The 13,465-nt window shown below is 36.6% G+C and overlaps 4 non-coding genes across 4 annotated transcripts; 2 read left to right on the top strand and 2 right to left on the bottom strand.

Annotated features, from left to right (window-relative positions):
• Positions 1-3,343: 3,343 nt before the first annotated feature.
• Positions 3,344-3,425, bottom strand: TRNAS-GCU (transfer RNA serine (anticodon GCU)). Its single transcript has one exon. It is a non-coding gene; the product is annotated as a tRNA-Ser (tRNA).
• Positions 3,426-3,846: 421 nt separating this feature from the next.
• Positions 3,847-3,929, top strand: TRNAY-GUA (transfer RNA tyrosine (anticodon GUA)). Its single transcript is given in 2 exon segments — positions 3,847-3,883; positions 3,894-3,929. It is a non-coding gene; the product is annotated as a tRNA-Tyr (tRNA).
• Positions 3,930-5,365: 1,436 nt separating this feature from the next.
• On the bottom strand, positions 5,366-5,448 carry TRNAY-GUA (transfer RNA tyrosine (anticodon GUA)). Its single transcript is given in 2 exon segments — positions 5,366-5,401; positions 5,412-5,448. It is a non-coding gene; the product is annotated as a tRNA-Tyr (tRNA).
• A 421-nt stretch (positions 5,449-5,869) lies between these two features.
• TRNAS-GCU (transfer RNA serine (anticodon GCU)) lies at positions 5,870-5,951 on the top strand. Its single transcript has one exon. It is a non-coding gene; the product is annotated as a tRNA-Ser (tRNA).
• Positions 5,952-13,465: the final 7,514 nt, after the last annotated feature.

Here is a 13,465-nt window from a genome sequence, read left to right as displayed (position 1 = left end):
GGTTTTCTGCACGTCTGTAACGCCTGAATAGGGGCCAGTTACCCTTAATCAATGTTGATGGAACACTTCGTAACTCATGCATAATTTCACCAGCATGTTCATTATTTATTGTATGTAAAGAAACAAATGGAAGTTAATTTGCAGTTTTCTCGTGACACTCGCTATAATCATTTTTCTTTTTAGTTTGTTGGGATACAATTTGAAATATTTGTAGACCTATAAATTCACTGTCGTCCGTCTATTTCTCCGTCTGTCTTTCTTTAATCTCAAGAACGGAGTTAAGTAGATGAAAGACGAGACCAGGTGTGAAAACTTTAAAACAGGAGGCCCCCTGTAACTGTATACAAACTTCCGATGCAAACCGGAAGTCATATTATTTTAATTCAAAATTTTTCCCCGAAAGGTGTTAAATAGATGACCTGCACAACACTATTGCTAACGGGGCAAGCCACTATTAATTTGAGGTGGAGACCATAGATTTTATTTAAATAAATTAAAAATACGCTTAGACTTTCCAGCCCGGTATTGTGACGATGTCACAATAAATAATTGCTCGTTTTGTTTAAATTTAAACTTGACGATATTTTTGATCACATTGTCTTCATTCCAAAGCATATTATATCTTTTAATAGTGTCTAAAGGTTCTACATCTATCCCGGTTTATCACAATAACAATGTTATATGAAATCGAGAATTACAGTGGTTTTCATTGTTATTCTTTACACTATGTGGATTACCTACAGACAGTATTTTTTCTAACCACTAATCATATGTATATTATTGTTTTTTTAGCTTTCTAAAAATCGTCTATTATAAATATACAGTAGTATGTTTTATAATCAAGCGCCTCAATTGTTTTACAACAAGAAAAAAATATTAAATATAAAATAATTAGAATATTTAGTTCAGATTATCTAAATTTAAAAAATGAAATAAATTGCTTTTAAGGAATTGGAATAATACACTTACTATTGAATGTAATTGATGCAGTTTCGATCACGTGAATGTAATGCAGTGGAATCTCGGTATACGACCATAATCCGTTCCTGATGTTTGGACTTATACCGAATAGAATGTATACCAAACCAACCTTTTCCATAAGAAGTAATGTAAAAATTATTAATCCGTTTTCATGTAAAAAAAAAACCTCCTCTTGATATGGTATATTAATGGGTTGTAAAATAATTGAAACACTGTTTGAGCACATTAATAAAAGAATAAATTTTATTATAGATTTTTAAAGTTATTACAGTAATAATCGCAAATAATTGCTTCTGATACGCTGTCGCCAGCACATTGTTTTTCAGTTATCGAAAGCAAAAGCAATTTCTCAACATGATCTAATGTCTCCGATCTCTGTTTAGAAATTGATTTAACCCCTTTCGCAACGTTAGCAGATTTAATAATGTCTTTATTTTTCACGATTGTCGATATCGTCGTTCTCGGAATACGCTATGCAACAGCTAAATCTCGAACACGCGTGCCACCTTCATATTTCTCAACAATCATTTTTTTTCAGTTCCATTGTGATTCTAGTCATGTTTTTTAGTTTTCTGTTGCTTTTCATTTGCCTTTTTTCAATTCATGAGTAATAAAAATAATAAAGTATTACTTACAAATTAAAATCAGAAGATATTTAACAAAGTTATAGACCGTGGCACCGCGAACGTCTAGTCTGGTCTAATACACCGATAGTGCTACTTGTTCATAGATGGTGTATAATTGAATTAAGTCGTATACCGAACAAAAGTCGTATTCCGAGCAAAATTTGTTTCGTCCAAACAAGACGTATTCCGAATTGGACGTATTCTAAAGCAGACGTATACCGAGGTACCACTGTACATAATTAAATCAATCGTTTGCGTAATATCTTATTCAAAAAGATTTTCTCTTTAAATACAACCTGCATTTGTCATATATTTAGCGAAATATGTTGCAATACAACCGCGTAACTGCATTTTGATCTAACATTTTTCGTATTTACATGAGGACAATCGACAGATAAGAGTAAAATATGTATTCAGGCGACACGAAACGTAGTTTCTGCATTGTTTGCTTTCTACGACCAGTCCTCTGGTCGTTAGAAATATTTAAGATTAAAATCACGTATTGCGACTGTAAGAAGCCCACCAAAAAATGGAAATATTTGTCAAAGTTATATCCAATATACCAAACAGCTATGGAGATATTTATGTGGACGGGATAATACTTTCTACTCAAGAAGTAACAGACAATTTGGTGTGTGTCGGATGGATCCGAATGTTCTCCAACAATAAAATACTCATAAAATTTATTTTAATTACAGTAGCCCCGCGGAAATCCGACAAACGTTTTGCAAGGCGGTGTCGGATAATCGAATTTTTCAAACTATAAAGTACTGCCACCGACCTTTGTAGACCGGAACTTTTTGAAAAGGAGTACCTTGTAATCCCACAAATTACATACTTATAAAAATGGTAAGATTAAATCTATATGTACTACATAATATACAATATGGGACTAAGTGAATTAAACAACACAATAGATAGCATAGGGTTTATTATAAAATTAATGTCATTAACGCTAAAGCACTTGGAAAAAGTAATAACTAAATATATTGATGTCAATCAATCAATATGTAAGTATTTTCAAGGTACATACTATGTATGATCTTAATTTGAAAATGGATAAACAAATAAATTTATGTATATTTAAAACAAATAAATATAGGCAATTTTACTTTTTTTTATTTATCTGCGGTTTTAGAAGACCAATGTTATCGGCGTTCAGTAAAACATCGAAGTCATCCCAAAATTAACCTTAAATGTGATGAAATTTTCGAGATATCATGTTTTTCCGTTCATTCAAAAAAATTAATGGTTAGTTTGAGCTGCCTCGCAGTGAATTCGTAATATGGCAGAAAAGTTCTGCAATATTACAAAGTCCTTCAGTTTGTATCGTGCTTAAATAAATGCACAAGTCGTTTAGCCTGGAATCGTCAATTTTATCCACTCGTAACCATTTGAAACTGATGTTCGCCTTCAACTTACGATAGTGAGGCGACTTGACAGTGATGTCACCAAATGTCGTTGGACGTCTTCTCACGTAGCGGACTAAAGCCCCTGCATGGACAAAGGATGAAGTGGGACGCCGGTAAATGCAGGATGTTAAAACTCGTTTTAATCGTTAACGAATGCGAAAATATTCGCCATCGGCTTTGAAAAAAGTTGTTAAGTAAGAATAGGAAAATTACAAGGCTAAAGAAAAAAATATTACAATGCGATTTCTTCGCGTGCGTTTAACACCGCAAGACCGTTCCGACCTAAACATAGACTAAAAGTGACGTAACCACAATACACAGTCCCGACGAGGGTGGGATTCGAACCCACGCGGGTACAACCCAATGGATTAGCAGTCCATCGCCTTAACCGCTCGGCCACCTCGTCCGAAAGTGTACCCCCATCTTTCGATATTTGCATTTTCGCCAACCACTCCACAACGCTTGGCAACAACAGTTGCACTTGGAATATTAGCTGCAGTAACATGGCGAATTATCGAGTGATGGTATTGTCGATAACACGGGACAGTCTCACAGCGTAAGTATTTCGTCTTACAAACACAGAAAAGTTGCTTTCGATTCGGGCGATGTGGCGTCTTCTTGTCTGTAGTGATATGGCTTTCCATCTTACTGGATGAATACCAGTGTACCACTACAAACAAGCTGTAATCGCGCCGGTTAGTTCTGCAAGCGCGCGCAGGCAAACAAATCGGTGTAATGCAAGCCCTAATGTGCAACTAAGAAAGGTGAAAGAAACGAATTGGACGAAGCAAAGCACTTGACGCAAATTCGCAGACGTTATATTCATTCCGTCGATAGCTCAGCTGGTAGAGCGGTGGACTGTAGTGGTATAGCTATCCATAGGTCGGTGGTTCAAATCCGCCTCGACGGATGCGATTGTTTTTCCTTTTTTTCACGTCTAGCGTTAAAACTTATGAGAATCGATTCGACACGTTTCGAGAACACGCGTATGCCAAAAAACTCTCCGTTGGAGAGTTCAGTCGTTATTTTATTTCATTTTTTCATTGCAGACGTCGCGATCGAAGGCGACGGTTTGCGATTTCGCGCAATATTTAAAGAAAAGCTATAACGAGCAATTGTACTTTTGCGCCTGTGATTGTTTTCACCAAAGCATTCTTTCGACTCGGTCGACATAAATTCGAACATTTCAATGCGTTAAAAAACTGACTGCGCCCCGAGATGCGTCACACGGTAAAAACGAGATGTTTATGGTGGTAAGCAGCATGGCGTTTTCCACGGTTTACAACCGAGGAAAACGCTATGTTGCATACCACCATAAACATCTCGTTTTTATCGTGTGACAGCGCGCACTACAGCCGAAATATGGCAACACTCTTCTTTCTTTCTTTCTTTCGGCTAGAGGAGTGTGTAGCTCATACGTGGCTTTATACTCCAGAAGAAACAGGAGAAGTGATCCCACAGCGACCGAAGAGGCGGCCTTATAGAAGACGGTCAATCCGAGATGGCAACACGTTCGGCAGGGATTTTTAAATGGGTTCCTCGCGCACCCAGCAACAATTAATTAACACTTCGCAGGCGATCTGAACAATAAGAAAACCCACCCTATGGCCTAATGGATAAGGTATCGGCCTCCTAAACCGGGAATTGCGGGTTCGAGTCCCGCCAGGGGTAAAGTTTCTGTGACCTGCACCAACTAAATTTTTATACCTGGTCGTGGCTCTTATTTCTCATTCCGAAACTGAAAAGTGCGACAGAATTTTCGTTACGCTAAATGTTCGCTCGCTATTCTATCTACATTCTTAGGACTGGTTTCGTTTGCAGTGCACAACGCTAATAAAGCACGGACAGAACGGAACAGGATGTAATGCGATCTCGGCCATCACTTCCGCATCGGCTTCACATGCTCGGAACTAAATTTCCACCTATTCTTTTTTCTTAGTTGATCCTACGTGCATACCCGAACACAGGTGTGTCAATAATACGCTATTTTGTTTCAAATATTTAATCCTTTTTTCAGGCATTTTCCAGGGTGACGCATCTCGGGGCGCAGTCAGTTTTTTAACGCATTGAAATGTTCGAATTTATGTCGACCGAGTCGAAAGAATGCTTTGGTGAAAACAATCACAGGCGCAAAAGTACAATTGCTCGTTATAGCTTTTCTTTAAATATTGCGCGAAATCGCAAACCGTCGCCTTCGATCGCGACGTCTGCAATGAAAAAATGAAATAAAATAACGACTGAACTCTCCAACGGAGAGTTTTTTGGCATACGCGTGTTCTCGAAACGTGTCGAATCGATTCTCATAAGTTTTAACGCTAGACGTGAAAAAAAGGAAAAACAATCGCATCCGTCGAGGCGGATTTGAACCACCGACCTATGGATAGCTATACCACTACAGTCCACCGCTCTACCAGCTGAGCTATCGACGGAATGAATATAACGTCTGCGAATTTGCGTCAAGTGCTTTGCTTCGTCCAATTCGTTTCTTTCACCTTTCTTAGTTGCACATTAGGGCTTGCATTACACCGATTTGTTTGCCTGCGCGCGCTTGCAGAACTAACCGGCGCGATTACAGCTTGTTTGTAGTGGTACACTGGTATTCATCCAGTAAGATGGAAAGCCATATCACTACAGACAAGAAGACGCCACATCGCCCGAATCGAAAGCAACTTTTCTGTGTTTGTAAGACGAAATACTTACGCTGTGAGACTGTCCCGTGTTATCGACAATACCATCACTCGATAATTCGCCATGTTACTGCAGCTAATATTCCAAGTGCAACTGTTGTTGCCAAGCGTTGTGGAGTGGTTGGCGAAAATGCAAATATCGAAAGATGGGGGTACACTTTCGGACGAGGTGGCCGAGCGGTTAAGGCGATGGACTGCTAATCCATTGGGTTGTACCCGCGTGGGTTCGAATCCCACCCTCGTCGGGACTGTGTATTGTGGTTACGTCACTTTTAGTCTATGTTTAGGTCGGAACGGTCTTGCGGTGTTAAACGCACGCGAAGAAATCGCATTGTAATATTTTTTTCTTTAGCCTTGTAATTTTCCTATTCTTACTTAACAACTTTTTTCAAAGCCGATGGCGAATATTTTCGCATTCGTTAACGATTAAAACGAGTTTTAACATCCTGCATTTACCGGCGTCCCACTTCATCCTTTGTCCATGCAGGGGCTTTAGTCCGCTACGTGAGAAAACGTCCAACGACATTTGGTGACATCACTGTCAAGTCGCCTCACTATCGTAAGTTGAAGGCGAACATCAGTTTCAAATGGTTACGAGTGGATAAAATTGACGATTCCAGGCTAAACGACTTGTGCATTTATTTAAGCACGATACAAACTGAAGGACTTTGTAATATTGCAGAACTTTTCTGCCATATTACGAATTCACTGCGAGGCAGCTCAAACTAACCATTAATTTTTTTGAATGAACGGAAAAACATGATATCTCGAAAATTTCATCACATTTAAGGTTAATTTTGGGATGACTTCGATGTTTTACTGAACGCCGATAACATTGGTCTTCTAAAACCGCAGATAAATAAAAAAAAAGTAAAATTGCCTATATTTATTTGTTTTAAATAATAACTAAATGTGTGTTAAAATAATAAATGACTGAAAGGCCGCGTTTCTTTATGCAGCGAGAGTGTAGCAAAATGACGTCACAAGCAGCGTTGGTCAATTAGAAACCAGTTTCAGTGTGTTCGTTGTAAAGCGATTTTATTTATTTATTTAGAGTAAAGTGTAGGAGAGCTGTCTGTCTTGCTGACAGACTTAGCCCTAAAGAAATGAAAGAAGGGAAGAATAAAAGTCGGAGAGTAAAGGGAAGGATAGAAGGCGAAGTCATAGGGGGTCACATGAGTCGCCTAATCCCGGCGATATTTAAAAAAACCAAATAGCAAAATTAGAATACAAAAATAATAAAATTTACAATTGTGGCTACTTTGCCAACAACGCGATTATCAAGGTAAACATTTAAACAATTTAAGCTTAACATTTGATAGTATTTACATTATTTACACAATATCAATTTTGTTGTATTGATCCAGATGCTATTCCGAATGTCTGCCAGTCTCTTCTTGAGATGTCAGTGTCAGTCTACTGTTCATTGGGTTATCTGTTCGATAGTTTTCGCTTCTTCTTTCCTTTGGTGACGATAGCTTTCTGGTTGTTTTAATGAAATTGCAAAGATGCCTATATAGGGTTCTGTTTTGAGTCAATTCACTCTCTTTTGGTGGCCAATTAGATCCAGCTATAACACACTGTCCTTGGAATTTCTCTCGTTGGTGTTCATATTTGCTACATTCGTAGAGATAGTGGGAGACATCATCTATTTTGTCAGTATCGGTGTCGCACTTATCGTTGTTTTTTTTTGCCGAAGCGGAAAAGATATGCGTTGAAATTTCCATGTCCTAGCAGACACTGTGTGACCTCATAGTTGAGTCTCAGATGTCTGTATGTTTGTTTATTGTTGGTTGTTGGTATGAATCTGTATAGGGTTCTTCCAGTTGTGGAGTGTTCCCAATCTTCCTGCCATTGTTGTTCGACTACAGTAGAGAGTCGTTAATCGGAACGCCGGTAATCGAAATGGCCGGTAATCGGAACGATTTTCAGTCGGACTGTCGTGCTGAATCGAACGTTTTTGATACTAGATTTACTTCTAAAGTATAATTTTCATGTTTTTATATACTTCAATATATTTATTTTGTTTGTACAAAATAAAAAAATAATTTTTAACGATACAATAGCCTCGATTATTATTATAAAAATTTTCGTTAGGCTTAAAATCGACGAAAATTCAACACAAGCGACACGCAATGGAGAAAAATTTGAACATCGGACAGGTTAATGTATTTTTTCGTACATAATGGGTAATCGGAACAACCCCAGTCCCCAATTGATTCCGATTTTCGACTCTCTACTGTATTTCTTTGATTTTGTTCTTGATAATATTGAGCGGTATTCTTTTATATGTTGTTGGGAGATTTTTTAATACGGCTCTCTTTGTCAACTTATCCGCCATCTCATTCCACTCGTTTCCCCCGTGTCCAGGAATCAACTGGAATTTTATTATTTTAATTTTGCCTAATTTCTGGGCCAGTTCAATAAGTTCGTAAAGCGATTCTCGAGTGCTACATAAAGAAACGCGGAAAAATGCTAAAATCTTTTCCAGTGTGATTAATTAAAAAAACCCAAGTTTCTGCAACAAAGAAGAATGTTTAACTATATGTTTTTCTATGTTTGTTAGTATAAGATTTGTCATAACTAAACGCCGAGATTTAAATCACTTAAATATTAGTCTATTTATTATTTACATGCATTTTGTTTCGGATAATAACTTGCAATTTGTTCAATATTTTTCCCTTCAATTTGCTCCTATAATGATTTTCTTCAATATATTTCTGAAAGACTTAATCCCACATTTTAAAAAATATTTCTCGAAATAGCCAAGATTTTATTCTCAACAATTGAGGTGAACTTTTCCGAAATTTTTGATTTTGCTCCAAATTCCAGTGTTTGGGTTTACGAGCATTTCTCAAAGATTAATATTCTTATCCTATTAAATTTTTCAAGGATAAGGTACCGTTGAGATGTTTTTATACTAACTGCAGTAGTCTGGACAACCACCGTAAATATCAGATACTATTCATCTACGTGTGGATTCAGTAACTAGTTATATCTGTTACGGTTGATATTTGGTAGTCTCTATTATAGTATACATATAAGGAATGTTGCACTCACAATTTTAGTGTTGACTATTTTTTATATTTGTGTACTTTAATGTATTATAGTTGGTATACGTTGTATTTTAAACTTTTGTGTGGTTTTGACGGGTTGTTATAATGTCGGTTGGGGAAAGTCTTTATCGACGATGGCATTACTTTTGTATTAATAAATAAATACATTAATTAATTAATTAATTGTCGTGTGTTTTTATTTAATGAAATGATATTTTAAAAAACTTATATCATTTGACTTGTTTACCCAAGTTTTTACATGCTGTAGAGCAGGGGTGGCCAACTTTTGTGTACATGAGATCTACTTTTTATCTGAAAAATGTGTCGCGATCGACTTGTTGTCATAGGCATAGTTTAAGTGGGGCGGGGAGGTGTGAAATACATACTATGTTTATACAATGTGTTTCAGTACGAGGTGCACTCCCGCGAGCTATGGGCAGATAAGCAAAATATATGTTCAAAACTATTTTTTAGTTTTTAAATCACTTACTAAGTTTTCGAGATATAGGCTCATAAAGAAAATAAATTTCCAGACCCAACTTTTGATATTTGCAGCTGCGAGTTCATTCCGTACAGGCGGAACCTAAAAAAATCGATTTTTGGATACTTTTTTAAGATAGATTTTTAGTAACTTAAAATATAATTTAATTTTTTTATCAATTGCAATGTATAAGTTGTGGTACTATTTGTTCGTAAATATGAAAAAGTTGTTATAAAAATGCACAGTATGGCTGATAATTTGATTACAAGATTTCACTTTCGAGATTTTTTTGGGCCAGGATAATTTATCATGGAAGAAAAAGATTTTTAGACTTATTTTTTGCTAATCTGTCAATAATTCACTGGAGTCCACCTCGTACTGGAACACCCTGTATATCTACCTACGTAAAAAGCAACATAATTGTTTAATGAGCCAAAAAACTCACGTCCAAGGGAATTAAAACAACATGAGTAATTATTAACAATATTTATTCATTCAAATTAGCTACAGATAAAGACAGATTTAGAATTTATTTTATTACCTTAACATTAATGGGAGGACTGAGTTCACATGTCTCTAACCAAAAAATCATAATTAGGTGTATATCCTGACAAAGATGATAATAATGAGTCTTCAGTATAGGAATCAGTCAGGACAGAATGTTGTTTAGTCTTCGTTAACTTTAAGTATGAAAATGCCAATTCACACAGGTATGAAGATCCAGAACAAGAATAAAATTAATATATTCGCTACATTTGGTGATACTGGGATATTTTTCTCGGTTGACGTATTTCCAAAAATCCAAAAATATAGAGGTCTGTTGTCGAAAACGCTCACTTATCAAGTAAATAGATAGGTAAGAAACGCCACAATTTAATTTAAAACATAAATAAAAGGTACTTACATTTTAAACAGAAAAAAAATTGAAACTCAACGTTGTCACCGTGGATAAATAATATTGATTAATAATAATAATAATATTGTTAATACTAAAGAAAAGAAGTTACCGTATGACAGTACCAAATATTCAAGCTAAATGGCTATGTTTTCTACGAGTCCAGACAACTGCATGCAGCGCCGGATTAAGCCTCTAGCGGGCCCTAGACAAAATTTAAATTGGGGCCCCATTTAAATAAGTTGCTTCTAAACAAATCTTATATAATGTGACATTAGCGTAGCTAGCATGGGTGACATCCGGTGCAAATATCGTGGTGTCACCCTTTTTAACTCTTTTATAAAACACTATTGAATTGTAATATCTTCGCACTCGAGCAACTTGAACGCTATATCGAATATGCGATGTCACGACGTATAAGTTTAGATTTAGAAAATAAATCATAACCATAAATTAGTACTACCGCGAGAGGCGGCCCTAGGAATATTTCTAGATGGTGAGAGATCTCGTGGCGTACAGTACATTACTTCTGACGCACGGGTGACTGTTGATTTTTGTTTTTTTTAGGCAACGGCTAGTCGAGCGGAGCTTAGTAGGTATTGTTAAATACAGCCTTTTCTGTCCTATCGAATTTCTTACATAATTTTTAACTCGTTTTGAAACAGAGAAATCTTCTGCACTGAAGCCGGAGCCCCTCCGAATTACGGGCCCTAGACATTTGCCTACTTTGCCTTTTCGATAATCCGGCCCTGACTGCATGCATATTGTTTTTGCGGGTTACGTTCAGTTACAAGTTACAGGTTGCGTTCAGTTACAAGTGTAACACATTAAGTCAAGACATCGCGAGCGATCGACCGAAATTGGCTTCGCGATCGACCGGTCGATCGCGATCGACTTGTTGGCCACCCCTGCTGTAGAGGTATGAATTAAAGAGAGAAGACAAACTCCATAACTTCTACTTCAGAATTAAATATAATTAATTTCTACTTTTTGGGCTGCAATTTCAAAAAAAGGTAGACCTATAAATTCCCATTGTGGTCCGTCCGCCTTCTCTTAATCTCGAGAACGGAATTAGATAGATGAAATCATAGACCAAACGTGGAAATCTTAGGAGCAGGAGGCCCCGATTAACTATATACGAACTTTCGATGAAACTGGAAGTCGTGTTATTTCAATTCAAAGTTATCCTCTGAAAGCAGTTAATATATGATTGGCACGACTATTGTTAAAGGAAAAGTGTGATATACAAGGGCAAGACTACTATCATCAGATGGAGTGCATATATTTTAAATAAAATGAATTAAAAATATGATTAAAATTGCAGTCCGACATTGTGACGATCTCACAAATAATCGCTCGTTCTATTGGGTTGTTCGGAAAGTAATTTCGTTTTTTCCACAGAAAAATAAACGCAATATTCTTATAATAAATAAATATTTTATTGAATTATATATTGACCATTTTGATCAAATATCTGTTGTCATTGTTTCTGGTAGTAGCATGATTTCACATTCATAGAAATTTTGATCGTTTACAAAAAACTGATCCAAGTGATTTTTGACATTGTCATTTCAAGTAAATGTCTTACAGTTAAAAAAAATCGTATAGACCGGAACAAGTAATAATCTGAGTGTGCCCGATCTGGTGAATATGGTTGGTGTGATAACACATCCCATCTAAGCTATAACAGTTTCTGACGAGTTATCAAACTTGTGTGAAATTTGGCATTATCATGGTAAAACACTACACTTTGTTTGTTGATCAATTCTAGCCTTTTCTGTTTGATATTACTCAATTTGTTTACTCGATGGCAGTACACTTTCGAATCAATTGTTAAATTGTCTGGTAAAAGCTCAAAAACAAATTTCTTTAAAATCCCACCATAGAGAGCATCTCTCTTTAATAACATGTGGAACCCATATATCGAGCTTTAAAACGAAACCAATTCGTTTTAAGTAATAATAAACGATTCAATTTAACAGATTTAATCTCTTAGTGATTTCACGTATTGTTATACGGCAGATTGCTTCAATCAATACCTTTATTTTGTCTTCATTGGCTTCAAATGGCCATCCAGAATGTGTTGTGTCTTCGATATTAAAATTGCCAGAACGCAATTTTGTAAACCAGTTTTGGCACTGTCTTTCTCTCAACACATCTTCTCCAAACATGTACCACAATTTTTTTCTTGTTTGAACAGATTTTGATTTTTTAGTTATAAAAAAGCAAAATATGCCAAAAATGATGCTTTCGATTTTCCATATTTGACGGGTCACCGAAAAAAAAAAACGATTGTACAGAATCAAACAAATTTTTTTACAAGTAAGCCTTAAAATGTCAGTTGTCGAAGTATATAATGAAAATGTGGTTTAAAATAAAATTGGCTGGTAAAAATACATCTAATTCCTCTAGTAATAAAAAAACGAAATTACTTTCCGAACAACCCAATATATAATTCATAGTATTTATATTTGAACAGTTTAAATGTCAATATTTCGATAGATTTAAATAATGTATCGAAATATTGAAGATTTAAATAATGAACAAATAAATCACAATAAGACCATTGTTTTACTCATTGTCTATAGCAGGGGTGGCCAACAAGTCGATCGCGATCGACCGGTCGATCGCCAGCGATGTCTTGACTTAATGTATTATATTTGTAACCGAACGCAACTGTATGCATGCAGTTATGACTCGACTCATAAGCAATGAGTGCACTTCGTACTGAAACAGTGTATAAACATAGTATGTATTTCACACTTCCCCCTCCCCACTTAGACTATGCCTATGACAACAAGTCGATCGCGACACATTTTTACGATAAAAAGTAGATCTTATGTGCACAAAAGTTGGCCACCCCTGCTCTATAGATTATAATTTGCATACTTCAATACTGGGCAAATATTACGATTGTGAGGCCGTAACATCACCCATCGACGAGAGACGGGCCGTCGAACCAACGTCAATAAACGGGAGACTTATTCTTACAGACAGAACCGGAAATGCAGAGAAACAATTTCACACTCCCGAAGACTTAATTGACAATTAAATCTTATCGCACAGTTCCGGTCATAGATCACGAGGGAGAGTAAAAGTGTGACAGAAAGGGGAGTTTGAGGTCACTTTACCCTGAGATCAAAGCGGAAAAAGCGAATGCTTCCTCGGAGGGGTGGCAGCTGGGACCCACTTGCGTCCTCTCTCCGAGACACGAGAAAACACTGCGGGTAATTTATGGGAATCGCTCGAAAAGGAGCGTGACCCTATCCTCGGGGAGAGCGGTCCGTGTGGGGGTGTTTGACAATTCCCGTGACCCGAATCGCGTCC

The sequence above is a fragment of the Centruroides vittatus genome, unplaced genomic scaffold (assembly GCF_030686945.1).
Source record: "Centruroides vittatus isolate TY-2023 unplaced genomic scaffold, ASM3068694v2 contig_3153, whole genome shotgun sequence".
NCBI lineage: Eukaryota > Metazoa > Arthropoda > Arachnida > Scorpiones > Buthidae > Centruroides > Centruroides vittatus.
The sequence above is the reverse complement of the archived record's forward strand: the minus strand, read 5'-3'. Positions and strand labels throughout refer to the sequence as shown.